This window comes from Canis lupus, chromosome 5, assembly GCF_011100685.1.
Source record: "Canis lupus familiaris isolate Mischka breed German Shepherd chromosome 5, alternate assembly UU_Cfam_GSD_1.0, whole genome shotgun sequence".
NCBI classification, from domain to species: domain Eukaryota; kingdom Metazoa; phylum Chordata; class Mammalia; order Carnivora; family Canidae; genus Canis; species Canis lupus.
This window is the reverse complement of record NC_049226.1, coordinates 69,843,549-69,868,425: the sequence shown is the minus strand read 5'-3', so window position 1 is coordinate 69,868,425 and position 24,877 is coordinate 69,843,549. Positions and strand designations below refer to the sequence as shown.

At 41.4% G+C, this 24,877-nt stretch overlaps 1 protein-coding gene across 2 annotated transcripts in view; it reads left to right on the top strand.

Annotated features, from left to right (window-relative positions):
* CDH13 (cadherin 13) overlaps positions 1–24,877 on the top strand; it is a 1,002,781-nt gene that overhangs the window by 123,471 nt on the left and 854,433 nt on the right. The window lies entirely within an intron of this gene.

The window sequence follows — 24,877 nt, the reverse complement described above, 5'->3', positions numbered from 1 at the left end:
GTGGCCTGTGCATTCAGCCCCAAATGATGGCTCATGGGGGCAGAGCATTTACAAGCCTTCTTTCTGACCCTCTAGTTAGATGGCAGTGATTGCATTGAGAGGAGACCAGGGAATAACAAAGAAAACCGCTTAAGCAAGTTGTGTTTGGGAAGATTAGAGAAGGGAGTGCACAGAAGGATTAATTTGAAGTCTCCAAGGAAGTAATCTTGTTCAAATAATAGTTTTTCTTGTAACTATGTTTTCTCAGGTTGGTTATTTCTTATGGGGTCTTCAATTTTCTGAAATCTTTTAAAAACTTAGATTCTAACTTCTTCTATTTCGTTATTACTATTTTCTTATTCTTGCGCACCATCCATTTGTTTATTCAGTCTAATGTTCATTCATTCACTCATTCATTCATTTGTTCATTTGACATTTACTAGTGATTAATATGAATAAAGTCTCTGACACTAAGATGTGGGGACAAAACCAAACCAAACCCAAACCAAGACTCACAGGGAATCCTTTGTGGCAAAGTTGACCCATCAGGTGGTGTGGGCATTCTATGGACTTATTGGGTGTTCAGACATTGGTTCTGATTAAATGCCTTGTTAAATATATTGCATGCCAAAATTGTGATAGGAGTCATGGCAGTGACATGAGTACGATGAAGAAAATATGGAGAATCATTAAAATTGATGTTGGAGCTCAGAGATAGGCTGGGAAGACTTTACAAAGTTGGAGATCAGAGATAGCCTAGGAAAACATTACAGTCAGAGCTCCGAGATGGGCTGGGAAGGAGCAACTCTACAAGTTGGGTTGCTTCTGCCTTAGGTAGAAGACAAGTCTCAGGGAATTCTTTGTGGGGAAAGCCAGTTGACTAAGGCTTAGAGGCAGTAAAGCTAGTGATGTTTTCAAGTTTGATTATGTCTACAAACTTAGTTTAAAATGTTCAGCGTTTAAGTTCTGTTGAGGAAAGGTTTTTGATGAGGTAGCTTGTGAAGTTTGCATGCTTTCATTTATTGCAAGGGTAGCTTGGCCAAGAACTTCTTGCTTAGGTGTAGAAGTACTGATTGTCAATGAGATATAGCCCCCACAGCCCCCTGCAAACAGAGGACAGTGGAGAAGGCTCCATACTCCCAAGAAGGGCAAGTGAAAACTGATATCCGTCTGATAGGGGGACAAGTAACACTTCATGGATTTGGACTACTCTAGTCATAATACTAATAATGGCCACCATTTGTTGATCACTTACCACAGACCAGGCACTGTGTTAGGTTCTTCTCCTGTACTGACTTATTTAATCTACTGGCAACTGAGATGACTGCGCAGTATGGATAGTATAGCAATTCCTTGCCCTAGGTGCTTACCCTCTTCTAGCCTCAGTTTCCCCATCTGTAAATGGGGATCCTAGGAATGTGGGGGGCATTAAATGAGACAGTGCTTATTATGTGCTCCACATAGTGTTGACCAGGGAATGTTAGAGTATTAGGTAGTATTAGCATTCCTCTCCCCTCCAGAGGACCATTATGATATAAGCAGTCCCTAAGGGCAGCAATACCAAAAGATCCTGCTCCTGTGAGCTCCTATTAGAACTGAAAATTCTCTAATGTTGAGAATTCTCTCACCAATGTGTGACCATGCCCTTGCTACTGTTTTTTTTCCCCCAATATTTTATTTATTTATTCATGAGAGACACACAGAGAGAGGCAGAGACACAGGCAGAGGGAGGGAGCCCTGCTCTGCAGGAAGCCCAGTGTGGGACTCGATCCCAGAACCCTGGGATCACACCCCAAGCCAAAGGCAGACACTCAACCACTGAGCCACCGTCCCACCCTTGCCACTGTTAATGTGTTTTCTGCACAATCTGATTTGGTTCTCATAAGCTTTATGAGAGCAGAGATTTTGGTCTTCTCTAACTAGCCCCACCTGTAACACTTCTTGGCGCGTTATATTCAGTGAAGGACAGAGCTTTAATTTTTCCTTCTTTCCCTGACAAACTCCTACTTATCTATCAGGATCCATGGAACATTGGCACACTCTCCCTTCTCCCTAGCATTGCCAGCCTCTGGGATTCAGTCATTCTATCTTTGGTTCCCACACAGTTCTTAGTTCATATCAGGTCGGATATTTTCATGTAGTCTGCAGTCTACTCTAGTGCATCTACTTCCCTGTCTTTTGCCCTACCTGCTTAGACTCCTCTAAGACTCCTCAGTGCCCCTGTGTTTTTGCTCAAAGTTGGCTTGCAGCAGACACTTTACAGACACTTGAATAAATAACCACAACCACCTTCATTTGTATCTGAACACTTTTCTTAGTATTTGAAGTTTTCACCAAAACCCCCAAACTCAAAGACCTTTGCCATTTGCTCAGAGGTTTTCAAAGAATGTTTACCTGAGAATTGGGCAGCTTTCATATGCCTGGAAGGAAGCCTTGAAGCAAAAGCAAGTCTGTAGCTCTGAAAGAATTATGTCAACATTTAATTGCAAGAGATGGTTGCGTTGCCTGGAGGGCTTCCAGAATAATTTAGCTTTTGGTTTAAAGCTCAATTTCTAGGTAATTGATCAGGTGGAAGCAATTTGACTATTGTAGTTTGGAAATGCAAGCTTTGGTAATGCCTTAGCTTCTTAAAATGTCGCTATCAATCCATCTTGGGACTGGAAATCTCTCTGGCAGGTGTGTGAATGCCTAGGTAATGGCTTTGCCTTTTGGGCTGATCAGAGATGTTACACTTCTTTGTTGATGACCCTCTGTCCTGAAAAAGACAATAAAAGACTGGACCCATAACCAAAGCGATGTTTTGATGGATGCAGAGACCCCAGCCCTGAGTGCGAGACCCCAAGGAACATTTTCCTTTGCCAAATGAGAAAGGAACCGGACAAAACTGGGGAGTTGGTGAAATACTCTCCTGCCACATGTTAACCTGGTTTGTTGAACTGCAAGGAAAAAAGGGACATACTCAGATTATATTGAAGTAATGGGGATTCAACAAATAAGGGCAATGAGAATCTCAGGGAACTTGGAAATAGATGGACATCCAGGCCTGTCAGAGAGCGGAAGTTGGAGGAAGGGGAGGGAGAGTTATGTTCCCAGCTAGAGCTGTGATCGGGTTTTAATGTTACCACCTTGGCCCGGAGGACTGTGGATAACATTCTATTTGCTTTGCTCCACTTTTCCTTTCAGCAGAGCAATCTTTTCACTTTTGCTTAAGTTCCTGGGGAGAATCTGACTGGGACAACCTATAGAAGGGCTGCTTTTACTGTGAGCCAATCAGCCGTGTCCAGAGGAGGGATCATGTGGTATAGAACATGGCCACCTGTGCTTAAAGAACCATATAGGGCTCCTTCAGCAACAGCCAGTGTAGACTTGCACAGTTTCTTATAAAAGGACTATGAGGTAGCAGGCATTGGAATGGTTCTGTTTTATCAGAAGATGGTCACGATTAATCCAATAGCATTAACTGATCATTGAAATTTAGGCATGGTAGCCTAGGGTGGACAATAACTGGAATTGGCACACCTCAATTCTTCACAATTCTTCTTACCCTCTAGTAAAACGGTGAAACCCCTGCTAGTGTTTCTTTAATGTGTGCAACAATCACTGCTTCTCTTCCTTGTAGCCCATTGGCCCACATAAGTTCACCTACATGAGGTAGACAGTTTTAGCACCTCAGATCTGTCTCTCTTCTCTGTCTAAGGCTCTCTAAGCACTGGGAGCTTACTAAGCAGCAAGCAGATGAGTCCTGGAAATGGAGGTTAACTCTCTGGGGTCACTCTCAACAGATGGGAGTCTGTGATAAATGCCCCAGCTTCCCTATCCTCTTATGAGACAATTCTGAGTCATATGCTACATGGTTTGGCAAAGGGTCCCCACTGGGTTTGGGCCTCAGTTGCCTACAGCATGAACCTGATCATTGTAGAAGCTTTATTTGTATCTCCTTTTTATGCCTCACTTTTCTACTGCCTCACTCGTGCTTCTTGAAACAAATTCTCAAATATATTACCTGTGCCAAAGTCCTTGTCTCAGGTTTTGCTTTTGGGGGAATCCAAACTAAGACAATGAAATATTATACCCATTTCAAGGAAGATCACAAGCTATCTATGTAGGGACCATGTATTACAGTCTTCATCTAATAAAATCTGATCTACCACATTGAATTTTTTCTAATGCAAATGAGCTCATAGGCAATTGATTAAATATGGGAATATCAGTAGCATAAAAATTATTTTGGTCTTTATGTAATTTTCCCCAGAACATTGATTGCTTGTACTACCAAGAAGCAGCAGCTGAATGAAAGTATACCAACATAGCTGAATGAATGCACCAAGCCTCAGAGGAATCCAAAATGGTCTATGCACAGTCCACCCCATATTCCTTGGCCAAATCCACCCCCTTAGAAGTCCTTTTTGGGTGATTTCCTTCATCTTGCTGCATTGTGCCTCTGTTTCCATAGTTCAGAAATCTCAGCCTTTCCTTAAAACTCTTCCATCAAGCTGCACTCACTTTTTAAAATGTGAAGTCCTATATTTATTGTACATCTCTTTTCATTAAGAATGTGTCATGAAAAAAGAATCTATCATGTCTTTTCAAATGTGCCAGTTTTAAAGAAATCAATTACTATCAATTATTATCATTTGCGTTGATTATGTGGTTACAAATTTGCAAAAAGTGGTCTGCCCTAATCCTTTCTTTCGAAAAACCCATTTATTACACAATCCTCCCAAGCGTGGGGTTTTTCTGGAACAAAAATCTTGTCCAGGGCACCTATTTCAGGGCTGTTCTAAGCATAGGAGCATTTGTGTTAGATGTAAGTGCACAGCTCATCATTGGTAAGTGGGTGAAGGGAAGGAGGGCAGTACAACTCTGGCAGTAACACAAATTTAGATATAATGGGATTGGCAGTTGGCAATTAGCTTTGGTTCTCTGCCCAGCCAGTTTTCAAAAGGAGGAGAGTTGAATTCTTATCTTCTGGAAGGTGGGAAGTGACTTTGGATTTAGAATGTGGTCACATCATAATCATTTGGTATACTATCAATTAATCCAGTATAAGATTAATCATTTTTAAATACCTTTATACAATATATACTAAGTGTAAAAAATGTATTTTTATCATGTGTCATATTCTTTCCACCCAGGAGACTACTGTCTGATAAATTATCTGGGGTCAGTTGCTTTCACCAAATGGCATTAGATGCTGGGTAAGCTTATGAGAAGGAACAAACTGGGAGTTAGTGATTGTGACTTAGGCATGATTAAAAGCCACACAAACTTTCAAAAATTATTTTATTCTTCACTTGTTTCATGTTTCAACAACTTCCATTTGTTCAATTTAGCATTTCTCCATGCTGCATTGTCAGGAGCAGAATGTGACATATTTTTGAGGGGGAAAAATGAGAATGCTTCAAAGCTATGAAATTTGGAGTAATGCCTAAAAGTTTTTCCCCCTGGTTTATCTGACTTATGTATATAAATCCTGGTAGGAAAATATAATAATTTCAGATTACAAGAAAAATGCCTTCTGTTGACACTGAGTTCTCACAGGTGAGGTGAGCTTTGCATTAAGGGCACAAAAGCTAAAAGACAAAGAGAAATGGCAATTTAAGCACTTGACAGGCTCAATGAGTTTTTTTACTGAGTATGTTAAGAGAAGTTGCAAAGTGAAACCACAAGGCAGCATCAGGAAGGGAAGCAACTGGACAACTGAACACGCCGGAAGCGGTGTGTTCCCTTCTATCCCCCAGTGACCGGAATCTTGGCCTTCACCCATGTCCCTCCTTTTTCTCCCAGAACAGAATGAGGGGAGTGGATGCAACGATCACCAAGCTTCTCTTTCTGCTCCAAAGATACTCAAATTCTCAGGATTTCTGAGTTCTATGCCATTAGAATTGATTACCTCTAAATTGTTATCTATGTTTCATAGAAAGGGAATTATTCAAGCTTGTACTTTTTGGCACAAAATTTACCCACGACTTTTCTAAAATATTATCTCTTAATGCACACAATTCTCAAGCACTGAAGCTAACTGGAACTACCACAGAGTATTAATAGAATATATATGTGAAAGGATGTTATTTAATAAACCCATAAGTCAATAATTCTAATGATTCAAACCAACTTTAAGTTTCCAACTAATTAGAAGCCAAACTCTCAGCTTTGCTTCTTCTATCCTCAACTCCCTCTCAGTGATGGCCATGCTCCTGGCTGGGTCACTACTTCCATGTACGCTGGACAAATTTAAGTCCTCTGGCCCAACAGTGAGCAGGCTGGACTTGTGGGAAAGGTTCCCTGGAAAGCCCTAGGGGCTGAAAGCAAAGACCTGCTATGTTGGAGGAAGAGTTCCAAATCTCTTTGCATCTCTTTAAAAATGTCTTTCCAGTCAGTAGGCTCCCATTGTTGGGGATGCCCTGGGTGGTTTGGGTGGGCACTCTCTTCATTATCCAGCCATTGTTGTAGAGTGATGAAAGCAGCTTCCTGACTTTTTGAGGAAAAGTAATTGTCACCCGTGCTCTCTGGTGGTACATGAACTGCTGCTCTAAGATAGCATGTACAAATCAGAACATCCCTGGTGCAACTATGTGAAAAATAACCAGCACCTTGACATTTGTAGATTTCACTAAACACGGGAATATGGGATTCCAGCTGCACCAGACTCCTTGCTAGTCCCAGAGCACACCAGGCTCTCAGTCCCAGTCCACCCCAGGGCCTTTCCACATGCTGTTCTCACCACTTGGAAAGCACTCCCTCCATTTCCTCATGGCTCATTCATTCTTTTAATTAGTATTTGCTTAAATGTCCCCTTTGTACAGAGGTCGTCTTGTATAAACCAGCATCCCTTCTGTCTCCTGTCATTCTTTGACCCCTTCCCATGTTTTATTTGCTCACAGTGTTTATCATATTCTGACAGCGAATATTTAAAAGTTGTTTATTTTCTATCTCCTCCTCTAAAATGCATGCTTTATGAGTGCAGGCACTTTACCCATTTTGGTTCCTATTTCATCACTAGCCCTAGGAGGACATAGTGAGCATTTAGTAGCTGTTCGTGAGAAGCATGAAAAGCAATGAGATGTATACCAGCTGGAGTCTGGGTAGTAGTAAAATTTCTATGTATTATGCATATCTTAAAACACACAAACGTTTGGAATGAGACCCTCCTCTCTCTCAGACCTGCTAGAAAATGTTCTGATTCTCTTCATATAGGTCCTTTCCATCCCCCACTCTCTAAGACAAGACTGGGAAGAAAAGTAGAAGGGGAAGGTTAAAATCAAATCTGGGAATGGGACTACAAATCTGTGGGTGCAGGGGAAGCAGATGTGAGGGCAGACAGGGGCATTTTGAGATCCAATTTGCCTCCTTTACAAGGTTAAAAACTAGGAGGTATGATCTGTATCCATTTATTTCATGGATGTATCTGAGGTCATAGCATGGGACCTGGTACATAGCAGCTGCTCAATAAATGTACTTTGGATCATGAGTGAAAGACATGAATCATTTTGGAGTTTTTGGGTTACAGATTTGTATCCCCTTTTCCTGTGAGATTGAATTAGTCACTTCATTAATTCTTAACTAATTCATTTCTTCATGAGTGTCCTCACCTCCATAGAGTTTGTGGATGTATCAAGACAAATCGAATGCCATTTTTTTTCCTTTCACTTTTTAAAGAGAGTAGTATTCAAGTCCTTTGATCTACAGTGAATTTCAGAATTCTGTCGTCTAAATGCCTTGAGTTGAGGCCCCAATTAGTGACACTATAAACCCCTCTAGAACCATAAGGGTTTCCTTGTAAAGATACTGCCATTATGCATCTTGTGAAGCACTCCCTCGTCTTTTACTCAATTCAACAAGTTTCCATTGAGTGCCCAGCACTGAAAGTCTTACATGGATATTGATTCCCCACTCCCTCTGTTTTAACTATCAAAATCATAGGCTATATTGTTTCTGACTGAAAACCCACCACAGCTCCCTGCTAATCACCCATTGCTCCTTCCCACTGCTGGCACTGCCTGATACCAATATTGATGGGGAATCTATATTGTGAGTAGTATTTATGAGGAGAAAAACATGTGACACAAAAAAGAATAATTACTTTCATAAGCATGTAATTTTTTATACTATGAGATTCTCATTGGAAAGGCATGCTAAGGGAGGCATAATTGCTAATTCTGGTGTTAAACGTACCTCTGAGGAATATTTCATGGTCTGACTCTGAGTGTCATTTCTTCCTGTGGACCAGAGGTGAGAATGGGAAAGAAATACACTTTCACTGAGTGTCTACTCAGAGCCAGGCCCTAAGAGTTCCCAGACATGGGTTTCTCCTTATTTTATTTTTTTAAGATTTATGTATTTATTCATGAGAGACACAGAGGGAGAGAGAGAGAGTGAGAGGCAGAAACATAGGCAGAGGGAGAAGCAGGCTCCTCGCAGGGAGCCTGATGCAGGACTTGATCCCAGATCCTGAGATCACACCCTGAGCTGAACGCAGACACTCAACCGCTGAGCCACCCAGGCATCCCTGGGTTTCTCCTAATGAATAGAGAATTACATGGAATTATCTTCATTATAAAAGAGTACAGATTCTCACATTTTATTATCATAAAATCACCTTCCTACAATATGGAAAATCAGGAGGCAAGATCAAGCTTCCTACAAAATACGTGGTGGTTTTATATCCTACAGTGATGTTTCTTTTTACCAAATTTAAGAACTGAGGTGTCCCCAAGAGCTGCCTCCCCACAAATATTTTCCTCACCACCACACTTAACTGTCTAAAAGACCACCATTAAAATCACTCTTATAACACAAGGCAGGAGGCTTCCTGAGGCTTCTGCTAAAATGTCTTGTGCTATGTGGTATGTCTAGTGTAACCTTTTTTTTAATCAAGGAAAATTTGTAGAATTTAGGTCAAGATGCACTGAGAATAATTTGCAAAACCCATTAACCCAAAGCTGATATGTGTAGCACCAAGTTTAGATTGCTTTGGAAGGAGTGAATCTTTCTCCTCCACTCTGGAAGAAATTGAGATCCCATCTGAGACCAAGGATACACTGTCCTGCCAGGGATATCTACAGAGTGTTGGAACAAAGATCAAAGATGCTCCATGGTTTCTAGATCATATAGACCATGGTTCAAATCCTGGTCCTACCAGTTGCCATCTCTGTCCCTGGAATATTCTTGCCTAACCCTAGGTTTGAACCTCAGCTCTATAGCCTTCTTCTTGATTAGCTTTGGGAAAGCCATTTAATCTACTGACATTTAGTTTCTTTATCATAAAAGTGGGAATATTAATACCTCTCTTTTAAGGTTATTGTAGAATTAAATGGTATAGTTCAAAAGCAGTTGCCTGATGTTTGACATAAGAGAGTGGCTGATATGTGCTAGGAATAGTAGTAGCCATCATTGTTGTCTTTACTGTATATCATTATCCAATACATTCCAATAAATCTAACTAAATCTCTGAAAAATTGCTTTCTTCTCAGCATTCCTCAATGCAAAATGCAAGATGTTTTTTGACAATAAGATATAATATTTGCATTAATTTAAGGCCCATCTATGCCCAATATACAGTTTTTTTAAAGTGACATTTTAGGGGCACCTAGGTGGCTCAGTCGGTTAAGCATTTGCCTTTGGCTTAGGTCATAATCCTGGGTTCTGTGATGGAGCTCCATGTCAGGCTCCCCACTCAACAGGAAGTCTGGTTATCTCTAGCCCTCTGCCCCTCCCCCTGCTTGTGCTTTTATTCTTTCTCTCTCAAATAAATAAATAAAATCTTTAAAAATAAAATATTTTATTATCAAAATCTTCAAATCTACAGATAAATTAAATTTTGCAGTCGGCATATGTGCACTCACTAGATTCTATCACTGACATTTTACTACTTGCATTTCTGCCTCTCACTTCATCTATTTCTCTCTCCATCCATTAATCGAGTCTGTGTTTCTACTTGATGCATTTCAAAGTAAAGTGCAGATACTGCTATGATTTACCCCTAAGCACTTCAGTATGCATATTATTAACTAGAGTTCCCCTTTTGTATATAGTTTTTTTTTTATCTTTTGATGTAAAATTTACACACAGTGAAATGCATAAATGTGAAATGTGTGTTCTCCGGGTTTTAACAAATGCATACATATATGTAATCCAAACCTTTGTCAAAATGTAGAATATTCTCATTACCCTAGAAAGGTCCCTCAAGTCTCTCCCAGCCAAATCTAACCCCCTATCACTGCTTTGTTTTCTACCATGGATTAGTGTTGTCTGCTCTAGAACTTGGTGTGAATGGAATCATGAAGCATGGACTTATATTTAAGGCTTTCTTCATTCAACATGTTTTTAAAATTCACAGACATTTTTGTACAATGTACCTATTGAATAAGTGCAAACAAAATTTTTTGAATTCTTGCAAGCCAATGTCCTTCTACTCTCACCTTGCCTTGTTGTCAACGTAAAACTCCTTGTGTCAACCACACTTGAATCTCCTCGGGCCTAGCCCTTGGCTTTCCCTCAGTGCTTTTGCTCACTTTCTTTCTTCCCACCAGGCCTGTTCATTCATTGCTTTTCTTTCAGGGCTCAGCTGCAATCCAGCACTTCCCTGAAACCCATGTGGACCATCATGAGTTACTGCCTGAGCTCTTCCTCCTTGGACACTGAATTGCCAGCACACTAACTGCTGGTGTTGCTGCTGGTGATCATGGACTGGGGGAGAATAAGGGATGGAGAGGTTGGCACACAGCGTTCATGTTCTAGCATAGGTTTCCGGGGAGTGGGGGGGAATACTCTTCAATGATAAGAGCCAAAAGAACTGAAACCAGAGTGATGACTGCAAGAGTCTAAAGAGAAAGGGAATAAGGAGAGAGGGAGAAGAAGTCAAGATCAGCTCTCTGAGATGGGTTGTGGCTGATGGTTCAGGAGAGATATGAGAGAAGCTATCAGGAGTAATTCTTTCTCATAGACGTTGCCTAAATACTGAGTAACTAGATTGCTTTTCCTTGTGGTTGGTGGAAGTTCTCTTTGCTACATGCAACGTATGTCTTATTTTCTCAATTAAACTGCAAGGTAGTCTCTTACTATTGACTGAGACAGTTTCATAAGCTGTTTGTTTATTTTGTTTCCTGCACATGGGAGGCCTCAACAGATACCTGCCGATTGCAAATGACGCCTCTCACCTGGTCAGTCATTCTCGCAATTAGTTTTATTGATATTTGGGGGTCTGGACTTAATGTGTATTTGACTGAATTGATCATTTTGGCCACTGTAGACTTTGAAGCAGTTGTATCTGTCAACTGTGCCAAGAAAATGGGAGTTGAGCAATGGAGATGATTTCCATTTTGTTGCCATGTTATCATTGTAGCATGGCAGCACCCAGCCATTAATCCTCAGAGTATACAGTACTTTTTTGTCTTTCAAAATCTGATGGAGAACTAATCTCTGTTCTTGTTGCCCTAAAATTAAAATGGAAAACATTGTCCCAAACATGTGTCTGTCACACTTCCAGCCTGGTGCTTAGGTCTGCTTACAGCCCAGGGATATATCTACTAGAGGAGAGAAGTGGTCCAGCAGCCGCTGGACATAAGTCCCTTACCTCTTCTTATTTCTTACTTCCCTAACCCAGCAGGCTGTCCCCAATTAAGATGGACTCTGATTCAGTCTAACAAAGATCAGAAGCAATTCAGAGTCAGCAGACTCCCTTTTACACTTCTAATATTTTGTATTTTGCCAGCATTTCAAGGTAGTTTGAAGGTCCCTGCTTTCTCATGAGGGCTGGGCACAAGTGTTCAAGAGCGATCATTGTAATGACATCTCTCTGATTAAAAAGACAGCTAGTGAAATCGAGATGGAACATCAGATTCAGAAACATCATTAGCAGGATTCTATTTTGGTTAGGTCTAATCTTCTGTGGGGTCACCATGTTGCCTTTGACGAGTCTGACCATTTTATATCATTTAGATTGAAACAGACCCATCATGTCACAGGCAAATGGCTTTATCATATTTAATTAACCCAACACCATGTAATAATCTCCCTGGTAATTATCCCTCACCAGTGCTTGAAAGCATGCTGCAACAAATAAATCATCAAAGTTGCAGGTATACTTAAACTGTTATTTGGTGCCATGGCAGAAGGATATTGACAAGTTACTGTGCAATACTAATTATACTAAGAAAATGTAAATGGCTTCATCAAAAAAAGAAAGAGCCAGATGGCAGGTTTTATATACTGTATCCTCATGTGTTAGGAAGTGGGATATTAAAAAGGCATCATGCCCTCTGCATCAGGGAAGAAGGAAAAATAAAGAATAAAATAAGATACCTGTGTCTTTATGGACGCCAGGCTGAACCCTCCAATTAAAGAACCTGTCTGGAAAGTGGCAACATTCAAAAAGACACTAGCAGCTATTGACATTTATGTCTCATGATGCCACCCAGAATATAGATGAATGGATATTACTCAGAATGAATGCTGCCTTTTCCTTGTGATAGTAGTTGCTGGAGGGGGCGGGTGCTGACTTGTTCCATGATACCCTAGCTTTTCTTTCATGATTGCAAATGTTGAATTGTTCATGGAGAGACATGTATCAGGTGGTGATCAATGGGCCTCCACTGAGCTGGTTTTTCTAATGCTTCAGTAAGAACATACTTACTTGAACACATTGCAATTAAAAAGCAAAATTCAGTAGGAAACAATGGACTTACACCTACAGAATGTAACAACACCCAGCAGAGAGGAATTCTGATTTCCAAGGTAAGCTTTGACAAGCCCACTAATGCATGGTGTAACTGCACAGGCAAGGAAGACGGAATTGGGTTTTCAATGAGCAGAGAGTTCTGAATTCTCTTGCTCTTGAATTGCATGCTTTATTGTCTAACTGCTGTCCCCAGCTAAAGTGCCAGAGCTGGAGTGACACCCAAAGTGAGACCGTGGCTTGGCAAGTTATCATTTGAGTCAGATCTCTGGTGAGGTTCGGTTGCTACCTGCCATAGATTATGGCTGTGATTTAGCCTTATTAGAGAACAAATTTGGGAGCCATTAAAGGAGAAGAGCGTTTGAATAGTAATGTTTTCCCTTGCTTTCCAATCCTTATTTCATCTGTGTGTATGTGTGTTTGTGCGTACATTTTGCTGTTGTTACTCACCAATCAGAAACACTGTTTATTATAAAAGTAATTCTCCTTAATTAGAGAAGATTTAGAACATAAAAGAGGAAAAGAAGGTAAGCCACTTAAGGATTGCAGCCCAAATATGATCGTTCTTAACAATTTGCTATAGTTACTCAAAGTTTTTTTCTTTTATGAATGCATTTTTAGGTTGGTTTAGTTTTATATAGTTGTGCTCTTTGCAAATCATATATTTGATATTCTGCTAAGAAATTGTAGGTTTAGTTTATATGCATTAGCAATAATGCAGCTTTGAGCTATATTGTCAGTCCATAGATACCATTTCATAATTTTTACACAGTAGGTTTTCAATGACTGCATAATATTCCTCTACTTAGATGGACCATATTTTAGATAAGCATTTCCTTATTGTGGCACATTTATTTTCAATGTTTACAGTGTTTTTTCTTTTTTTAAGCTTTAAAAAATTTTAATTCCAGTACAATTAGCACACACTGTTACATCATGTTCTGGTGTATGGTATAGTGATTCAACAATTCTGTACATATCACCTCACACCTATCAGAATGGCTAAAATAAAAAAAAAAAAACACAAGAAACAATAAGCATTGGCAAGCATGTGGAGAAAAAGGAACCCTCATGCACTGTCAGTGTTTTTTCTTTGTATGTTTGAAAAGATTGAATTGTGATTTTAAAATTTGTTTTATTTTACTTCATAAACCTTTTCACATTTTTTATAATTTTTATGAACATAACTTTTAATAGTCACTTTTTAAGAATTTATTTATTTTAGAGAGAGAAAGAGAGAGTGTGTGCACACCAGTAAGGGGAGGGGCAGATAGAGAGGGAGAGAGAATCTCAAGCAGACTCCATCTGCGTTGAGCACTGAATCTGAGGTGGGGATCCATCTCACGACCCTCAGATCATGACCTGAACTGAAACCAAGTCAGATGCTTGACTGACTGAGCCACCCAGAGGCCCCTTAATAGCCACTTTTAATCAAAAGTCAGTCTTGGGCAGCCCTGGTGGCCCAGCGGTTTAGCACCACCTTCAGCCCGGGGCATGATCCTGGAGACCTGGGATCGAGTTCCATGTCCCGCTCCCTGCATGGAGCCTGCTTCTCCCTCTGCCTGTGTCTCTGCCTCTCTCTGTGCCTCTCATGAATAAATAAATAAAATCTTTAAAAAAAAAAAGTCAATCTTACAATGTTTATTTTATGTTTAACTGTTGAGATCAAAGTGCTTTCCAATTTTTTACAATGATAATACCTTAATGCATTAATTAATTAAAATGTATTATGCATCAATTACATACAAAGCAACAAGCTAAATTGGCTATCCTTACATATAAAGTTTTTTCAAGTTTAGGATTTTTACTTAAAAAAGATGTCTAAAATTGGTGCCATTGAACCCAATGGGATGTATGTGTCTGAGACTCTGGGTAGAAGTTGCCTGACAACTTTTGTGAAGGGCTGTTATTATTCTGCCACCAGATTTTATGAATATTCACTTCACGTCTCTTGGGCAGTCAGATGCCATCTTCCTGCACAAGAAGGTGGAGACAATGGGGCAAAGGCCTTGATTGGACTGTGAACAAAGGAGCTGGCTGCATCCATTCTGGGGATCCTAGTTGCTTGCTGCCTTCCATTGAGCCTTGTCTGACTGTCCAGGTTGGGGGGTGGGGGTTAGAAACAAGCATGCTGAGCTTTCTAGATCCCAGAGCTGGTCAAGGGGACCAGAGCTCCTCCAGGAGACCCATTCCCTCTGCAATAGAGGAAGATGGAGTGACTTCTTCCAGGAAAGGATAGCCAAGTAGCCTACACATTGTTTCCAAAGGTCAGTGCAAGCTTAGGTATGGCTCATGCCATCACACAGCCCTACTCAATGGGAGCACTCAGTTGTCAACAATTCCACGTGAAGCTCTGACCTAGAGGCCAGTTCAGATGTTCTCTGTAATAACAACAGCAGTGGCAGCATTTATGGAAGATACATCATGAGCTGGACTGCACTAAGCCCCCTTAGGTGATTTATCTCTTCATTCTCCCAACAAACAGCTCTATTGGGAGGGACTTCTTGGGCCTATTCTATACATAAAGAAATGTAGACTCAGAGAGTTTAAGAAACTGTCCCAAGTCTCGTAGCTCGTATCAGAACCAGGATCAGAACTCAGAGTTTTAGAATGCAAGTTCTTTTTTTTTTTTTTTAATTTTTATTTATTTATGATAGTCACACAGAGAGAGAGAGAGGCAGAGACATAGGCAGAGGGAGAAGCAGGCTCCATGCACCGGGAGCCCGACGTGGGATTCGATCCCGGGTCTCCAGGATCGCACCCTGGGCCAAAGGCAGGCGCCAAACCGCTGCGCCACCCAGGGGTCCCCTAGAATGCAAGTTCTTAAGTGCTGTCTGTGGTTTGGTTCCCTAGAAGCATGCTGATTCTGGGATGAGGAGTTGTGTGAAAGTGATGTATTTGAAAGATTCTCAGGAAACACTAATAAGGAAGTGGGGAAATAAGACTGGGGAAGGCGGAGAGCAAAAATGTGGTATCAAGCAAAGTGCCACACAGGTGACTGTGGACTAATTTCCAGGGAAACTGGAAATGTCTTGAGTCATACTTCAGTCTTGGTGAGGGATCTTGAGGATTTATACCTCTAAACCCATCAATCCTTGGTTAAGGGCTACTGGGATGGGGGTGAGCAGGGGAATAAATGCCCAGATACTTTTTGTCCTCCTTGGGTCCAGGCAAAGCAGATCCTGGCAGCCAGGATGCAGCCTTCCTAAGAGATAAACATAAATATCTATAGTGTGCAGGCACTGCTTGTGGTGGCACATGGGGTTTGGGTGTTAAGTTGTTAGGGATTTTGTTAGCTAGTTAACCTCATATTGATAGCCTGAAATCCGCCATGGTGGGAGTAGTTACACTATGGAAGTTGGCTAACATTACAAAGTAGGGCTCTCCCAACTCCATAGTGGTTGTTAAACATTTACCAGCATACCACTCCAAGTGTTGGCTCTCAGGGTTGAAAGCTCACTGGGAGTGGGCGTGCAATAAAATGTCAAAGGGATCTGTGGGATGTGGATGGAACAGTGACTGTTTCTGCTGCAGTGTTTATCTCTACAAACTACAAATGCCTGTTCCAGCTCGCCCACACACAGGCTGGGCAGGGGCTTCTGGTGAGAAGGAAGCCAACCTTTGGGGTCTCAGGGGAGAGTCTCTGAAGCTGGAGGTAGTCTGGGCATAAGTGTTGAACAGATAAAACCTAGGAAGAACAGAGGTAATTCCTAACTAAACTATAGCGCTTACAGTGCCAGGCACTGGCACTGACCCAGATGCTTTTGTGCTACTTTTCTTCCTCGCAGCCCTGCAAGGTAGGTGAGGTCATCATCATCATCTCTGTGGTCACCATCAACACTTTTGTCAACCCTTTTTTACAGATGATGAAACAGATTTAGAGCAGTAATTTGTCCAGCATCATAAGGGAAGAGCTGAGCTTTGAAAACAGACAAGATTCCAAAGATCAACGTTTTTTGTGTTTTGTTTTGTTTTGTTATTTATTTATTTATTTTTTTTGGTGGGAAGGGTCAGCCTTATGTTTATCTCTTAGGAAGGCTGCAAAGGGTCAGGGAGGGGCTGAGGGAGAGAGAGAGAGAGAGAATTTTAAGCAAGCTCCACACTGGTCTCAATCTCACAACCCTGAGATCAGGACTTACTTGAGTTGAAATCAAGAGTCAGACTCCTAACTGACTGTGCCACCCAGGCACCCCCATAGGTAAAGCTTTTAATAATGAAGCCAGAACACCTCTCTGGTTTACTTCCTATAGAACAAGCCAACCTAATGCGGGCATAAGATGGTTAGGGTGGTCATCAGGATGCCCTAATCTTACATGGTCTGATTGTCAGCAAAGGAAATGTTGAGGGTTCACAGAAGCCCAGAATTAGTGGTTGGGCCTCTTGGTGTGGAAAGTGCCAGCCAGCAATGGGACTCTGTAAATGCTCCTTCCCTCTCAGACTCAGTTGAGGTTGGGGCCCGAGGCAGAGGATGCAGAAGCTGGAAAGTCAGAGAAAGTCTGAAGGTAGGCTGAGTCAGCAGAACCATTTACTGTCAGGCTGTCTGAATTCTGTGGCAGCAGAGAGAAATGTCCCTCTTAGTCCTTGTGGTTTCCTTTGCCTTGATAGCTGCTATTTTGTGAAAGTTTGTCCTTTTCTTTCTCTGGTTTGCCCATCCCTGGATTGATGTGGTTAACAGCAAGGATGTGTGGAAGGCTGCCACTCTGGCTTTATTCCTGCCATGCTGTGTCTTTCTAGGCCCCAGGGATCCCCTGACATAAATAGTCTGAAGGGAGAAGTAATAGATGTCCCTATGACATAGTGGAGATATATCTAGAAGTTTCCTTTGAACATTAGCACATTACAACTTTGTGTTTGGGGTACCTTCATTGTGTTTGTGTGTTTTAAGTAGTCTCCATGCCCAGCATTGAGCCTGACTTGGGACTTGAACTCACAACCCTGAGATCAAGACCTGAGCTGAGATCAAGAGACAGATGCTTAACTGACTGAGCCATCCATGTGCTCCTATTTTGTGTTTTATCCCATAAAAGTCTAGAGCTACCTTCAAGTGTCGCCAATCTCCAATACACTTTGTATTTTCTTCTATGTATATTTTTATATGTATGTTCACTTACCATTATGAAGAAACTTTGCTGAAGTAAATTGAAAGTAAGATCTTTCTTGTGTTGCCTATATATATATATATATATATATATATATATATATATATATATATATATAAGTTTATGTATTATTTTTCTTTATACCTAACTAGTTACTTGATTGAGTTTCCTTTAAAAAAAAATCGACTTTCCTGACACTAGGACAAGAATGTAGGCTCTGGGGCCACTGCTCGGGTTTAAGACTCAGATTTTCCATTTACAGCTGTATGATTTTAGTTCTTTTCTTTTTTTTTTTTTTAAGACTTTATTTATTTATTTAATCATGAGAGACACAGAGAGGTGGAGACAGGAAGGAAGCAGGCTCCCTGTGGGGAGCCTGATGCAGGACTTGATCCCAGGACCCTGGAATCACGCCCTGAGCCAAAGGCAGATGCTCAACCACTGAGCCAGCCAGATGCCCCTATATGATTTTAGTTCTATTCCTTAATTTTGATATGCCTTGGCTTGCCCCTCTGTAAAATGTGGATACTTACAGTACTTTTCTAATAAGTTATTGTGAGAAGTAAGTAGGTTTGTATGCACAGAGCCCTTAGAAATATGCTTAGCATAGTGTTAGCACTACAAGGCTGTCAACTCTCACTGTGCATTCTTGAGGTTTTTAATCTTGACCTTCTTTCATTCAACAAACTTTTATTGAGCATTTACCTTGTGCTCAGCTCTGTGCTATGCCTTTCCATATAGATTTTATCTGATATAACTTAATTCTCACCACCATCTTGTTTTAAAGTTATTACTGTTCTCATTTTCTGGGTTAGAACCCTGGGAATGCAATGAGCCAGCTGTGTCAGCCAGGATAGGTGAAGCTAGCCAAATCAGAAACAAGCACACCTCCCAGGGCCTGTCCATGTTGCAGGGTTAGTTGTACCTCGTGAAAGCTAAGTCAGGGAATGCTTCTCCATGACATGGCTGAGCAAGCAAGGCTGCCTGGTCTTATGGCCCCTCCTTTACCAAATGAGTTCCTATGGTCAATACTGCTGGGGAAAGAGGATCGGAGAGTCTGGACAATGAAATACTTTCACTTACAAATAAGTTGGTCACTTCTGCCTATTGCCTTTGAGCAAGAACAAGTCAAGGGTCCTGCCTTCTGGTCCTAGGAATGCTCACCCTCCCATGCGCCTGAAAGGAGAGCAGGACAGGGCACCGTGAGCAATAGAAGTCTCTACCACTTGTAACTTTGAGTGCCTTGCTTAACCTATCTAAATATCAATTTCCTTATTGGTAAAATAGCGACAGTTGCACCTACTGCATGTAGATGTGATAAAGAATGAATGAGACAAATGCATGTGAAGCTCTCAGGATGGTACCTGGCACCCAAGAAGTGGCCATTTTTGTGGTCACTATTATCATTACCAGTATCTACAAGAGAATCAGCACAGCCTCATAAGTCAGTAGTTATGGTAACCACAGCTGTGGACTCAGTCATGTGTGGATTGTTATTCCAGTTCTGTCATCTATGACAGGAACTTGGAGAAGGATTTTGCTTACTCTGGACTTCACTTTTCTCATCAGTAAAATGGGAGTGGAATCACACCCAGCCCATAGGCTATCTCACAGGTTAGACTGATAACATTTGTTGATTCCTCAGTAAGATAAGTTTCTAAAATCTGTTGACCTATGGGGCACCTGGGTGGCTCAACTGGTTAAGTGTCTGCCTTTGGTTCAGGCACCTGTGGTCCTGGGATCAAGCCCTGCATTGAGCCCTGCACTGAGAAGCCTGCTTCTCCCTCTGCCTGCAACTCCTCTTGCTTGTGCTCTCTCTCGATCTGTCAAATAAATAAATAAAATCTTTAAAAAACCCTGTTGATTTATTTGATCTTTAAGACAATGTTATGAGATGGTACTCTACTAACCCCATTTTACAGCTGAAGAAATTGAGCCAAAGAAGGGTTTAAGTAATATGCTTGAGGTTCTCTAATAAGTAAATAGTGAGGGAAGGATTAAAACTCATGCAATTTGGCCCCTCAGCCAATGGTCTTCACTCGTATGCTTCACGGCCTCCCTGACACCCCCTGTAGAAAGCTCCCAGCACAGGGCCAGACTCACAGTTGATCCTTGTAACACTAGTACTTTTCTTCTTTGTTTGAGAACACATTGGGAGAAATAACCCTTAAGTTTATTCCTAGACTAGACTCTGTTTGGGACACATATTGATGGAATTTTTTTTATGAATGGCTGGAGGTGTGAAGGAAGCAATGGCAAAGGGCACTATTTATGCCATGTGTGTTTGCAAAAATACCAAAATCTGCATGCAGAAATGCCCAGCATAGAGTTGGTGCTCAATTGGCAGGAGCTCTTTATTACTTTTAATAAGCAGCCATGCTTAGTGGGAGTCTCTGGATCTGTAGACATTACTGTAGTAAATGGGGACACACAAAGGGACCAGCTGGACATAGTGGCAAATTTAATAATACGCAAACAACCCGCAAATAGGAAGCTTCTTTTCAAATAAGAATCTATTTGGTTTGGGGAACACAGGCTTTAACCGAATGAGAAAGTTAAATCCATGTTCTATGTGTGTTCTGTTTTCATTGTACCTAGAGGGGTTGACTATGGAGTTGGTTTTCTTTCCAAACTAAACACCTGGTACTTGATGATATAATCAAACACCAGAGGGGAACTGCCTTGGGAAAGCAGAGCTGGTTTGAGGTGACTTTGTTCTTCCCTCCCTCCGACAGAGAAGAGGAGGAAGGTTCTGCTTCTAGTTGAAATAGAGACAGAGCCCTAGGAGTTCTAGCACTTTGTACAGAATCAAAGCTGCTGTATGCCAGGTACTGTGCTTTTCAGAGACCTCTGGTTTACCTTTCCCAGGAAATTGGTGATGCCAAGATCCTTATACCCACCTTACAGATTAGGAAGCTGAGAATCAAGGAAGTGAGGTCAGACAACTAATTCAAAAAGATCAAAAAGATTCAAAGTGAGGATATAAAGATGGTTGCTGGGTTCTAATGTTATGTGTCCACATCATTCTTTGTGCCTGACACCTCCTAGAGCATACAATCTGGGGGGCCTTGTGTGTGCCTGAGCTGAAACCCTAGTCCATAATAAATCCATTTTCGTTATCAACTGCTGCATAACCAAATCACATTTATTAGCACAGTTTCTTCGGGTCAGGAATGTGGGTTCAGCTCAGCAGATGCCCTGGCTGTAATTCTTTAATCAAGCCCACAGTTAAGGCATGGGCTGAGGCTAGAGTCCTCTGAAGCCTTGACTGAGGAGGAGTTCACTTCCGAGCTCTCTCATGGGGTTATTGGTAGGATTCCATCCTGGCAGGCTCCTGGACTGAGGGCCTTACTTCCATACTGGCTGTTGGCCAGAGAAAGTCTAGTTCCTTGCCATATGGACTTCTCCATGGGGCAGCTCACAACATGTTTCTTCAGAGCAAACAAGTGAAAAGAATTAGAGAGCCAAAATGCCAACAAGACAGAGGTCACAGTCTTTGCTAACTTAATCATGGAGGAGATATCCTGCCACTTTTGCAATATTCTATTCATTAGAAACAAGTAACTAGGTGTTCCTCACACTCAAGAGGGGAAATTACCCAAGGGTATACATACAGGGAAGCAGAAACCATTGAGAGCCAGACACTGCCTACCACAATATCCACGATTACTTTAATACAAAATAATGATTCAAATTACTTACACTGAATAGAATTGTCCCTCCAAAATATCTTGGTTGTCTTGAGGAGTGATGCATCCCCCTGTATCTACCTATATAACTTTGATAGGATAAAGGCATCTCAGTCTTGAAAACCCATGGTAGCAATCAGGTTTTTCTGGACTATATATTAAGTCTCTTTCAATAACTTTATCTCCACCTGTTTGATCCACGTTGCTAAAGCCAACCTTACTGCTAAGTTTTGGGTGTTGGATACATTTCCATGTTGCTGCTATGTCTTTTCTACATAAATAAATATTGACCTTTGAAGTAGTCTTCCTGGAATAGAAGGCTTTATACTCCTTCATGATGCAAACTTTGCCTAAGATCTTGTTGCAGCTCCTCTTCGGGAATGGCATTTGGAATCAATCTCTCTCTCTCTCTTTCTCTCTCTCTCTCTTTCTCTCTCTCTCTCTCTCGCGTGCACACACACAATCTGCTTTTTTTTTTTTTTTTTTTTAAAGGTGTGATCACCAGGAAGTATTAGCTATGGTTGGCAGGGAAGCATCCCCTTCCTTATTTATTATTTATTATTTCATGCATTTCCTTTTAAGAACTAGTAGGTTTTAACTTAGACCTATCCAGAGCCCTCATTATTTACAACAGCTTTATGCTTTAGGCACACAAGGTAATAGGAACCTATATTCAATCATTTCCAAACATAGGACATGGCAAAGACTACCACCTCCATTCCTTATTTTAATAGTGGACTTAAAATGTTTAGGTCGTCTGAGTCTCAGGACCAGAAGTATCCTTGGTCTTCAGTTCTACAGTAGTTTTAAATACTACTGCAGGTGTGTCTGAGAAAAGAGGGTGATTAGGAATCAGCTCCGATGATTGTTGGGTACATTAATCAATCTCAGATAGAAAGAATGAAATCCCAGTCTAAAGAAAGGTGCTGGACTCCGGGACAGAGATGAAATGGAATCTCGAAGTGGGGAGGCTGAGTAATGAAACACTGAGGCTTGGATAACTGATTCATTAGAGATTATTTTTTAATGTAATAAATATGTTAAAAAAGCACTTACTGTGTGCTAGTTCTATTCTAAGCACCTGGCAAATTTAATCTCTAGGAGGCAGGTATAATTTTTTCTGATTTTGTAGGTGAGGAAACTGAGTCACAAAGATACTGGGGACTTGCCTAAAGTCACACAGCTGGTAGGCAGCAATTTGGCTTCAGAACCTATGGTCTCCACCACTGCATTGTGCTGCCTCCCAGAGTTGTCCACCCAGAACAGAGCAGAGGCTGCTCCAGGAATTCACATACAGAGTCCCACGGTCCCTGTCGATCAGGGCTGCTGGCGTGGCACTGGTTATTCCCTGGTGCTCAGGAGGAAGGTCTCTTGCTTGCTCCTTTGGGACAAAGGGGTATCTAGAATAGACTGCGGAACAGAGAGTATGGAAGTGACCTGAGAAGAACCATCAGTGGCTCCAAGGGGCAGGGAGGGAGGGGGCAGGAGACAGAGCAGAAAAGAACTGGATGTAAAGATCTAAGCCAACCTCAGAGTTTACCTGTAACCCACGAGCTCTCCTTTGGGAGTTGATCCAGCTGCTCTCTCCCTCCAGAACCCAATTGTTGGTAATGGTTTAAACTGAGGGATGCAGTGCTTGAGTGTGTGTCTGTGTGTGAGCACATGTTTATACCTTTGAATATCCTGTGCAGCAGGTGGTGGCAAAAGGATTTCGGGGAGAGACAACTGCAGGAAAGGGAAGGTGGGAAGGTAATGGTTCTCATCCTATCTGGTCACACAGGTACCTTTGACAGCCTCAGCGAATTGATCAGTCCCCAAAGGAGCCAAACACATCTGTGCATGTGCGTCACGTTAACTGCTCCTTCTCCTGACAGGTACACTTTAGGGGATGTGGTCTCTGCCCTTCTGTGCCAAGAGCAAATCATTTTGCTCATGATTTCAGATACACAGGTGATTTACCTAAACAAAACAAGCACAGCTGAAGCCTTGATTTAAAACCAAGCAACAGCGTTTGCAATATATCTAATTCCATAGAACCCGGCTCCTGTTCGCTTGTAGGAATTGGGGATGGGGGATGGCCAATACTATATATTTAAGAGGAAAACCACAGAGATAGATCCCATGTGATTACAACAGAATTGGTTTATTTGAAAGCTCTGTCTCCATTTCCCTGCAAAAATTTAGGAAAGGACCTGGGGATTGAAGGAGGTGGGGGAGTTTTCTCTCCTTGCCAGTCCTACCCTCCCTCTCTGATAAGGGGTGTAGCCAGCAGGCTAGAAACAACTGCAGGGGAGCAAGGCATATAAATATTCAGTCGTGACAGTCCCCAAAGGATAAATGACAGCAGCCCATGCAACGTGCCTTCTGCACATTTGAAAATGACTCTGCTCCTCCATACCCGAGCTGACATATTAGTAAATTGATTCCAGGTGATGCTGACATTTTGTAATTATCACTATCTATAATTTTCATCTTATTTCATTGGATATTTTGATCGTTTAAAATAGGGTAGCATACCTAATAGTGGTCATTAGTTGAGCCTAAGGGAAAATTCATGGTTTAATAAACTCACATTAGAAATAACTTACTAAAATTACAATTGGCATGATTAGCTTCCCATTTTTTTAAATAAAAAAAAATAAAACAGACTAATTTTATCCAAACTGACAGCTTTTCTCTCTCAAACTGGTTCATTGTTCTATTGTTACCTTGGAGGAAGGAAAGACCTCTCCAGCACAGTAGCAGTAATAAAAAACACAATAACCCAACACACAGGAACAGGGTTATGCTTCATTCCACATATGGCAGTAGCTGAATACTATACATTCTCTTATTTTCAGACTAACCACAGACTGGCATGAGGAAGGCCGTGTGGCTTTGAGACAAGGTCACATTTGGGGGAGTCGTTCTCTTCTTTTGCTTATCTGAAGGGACTGTTTTTCAAGGATTGCCTGGGAAGGTGGGCCAGTTCTGGGCTTGACACTCTTATTTCCCTCAGTGTCCATTTCTGTTTCAAGCACATCTTCTACATGCTTGCCTCTAGGTTCATAATAGGTATCATTTCTGAAGGATAAAAGGGGTGATTTTAATATGCAGGAAGTGGTTTTTAAAAGATAATGAAGCAGATTTGACTATTGCCAGAGCAATGTTGTTGGCTGCCACAGGGAAACATTTCATCTATTGGCCAATAGCTCCAAATTCTAGCATTCTTCATATTCTTCATATTAACCCACAAGGCATGCAGACCACGAGGAGCCTGCCTACTCTTTTACTTGCTGGCAGCTCAGGTTCTGTGAGTTTATTCAAGATATTAACAGTTGGAGGTAATCTTGCTGGAAGTAAGCTATATTGTTGATGTGGTCATTGAAGATTGAGGTCATTCCTTCACCCATTCATCTAGCTGTCCACTCACCCAGCCACCATTCATTCACCCT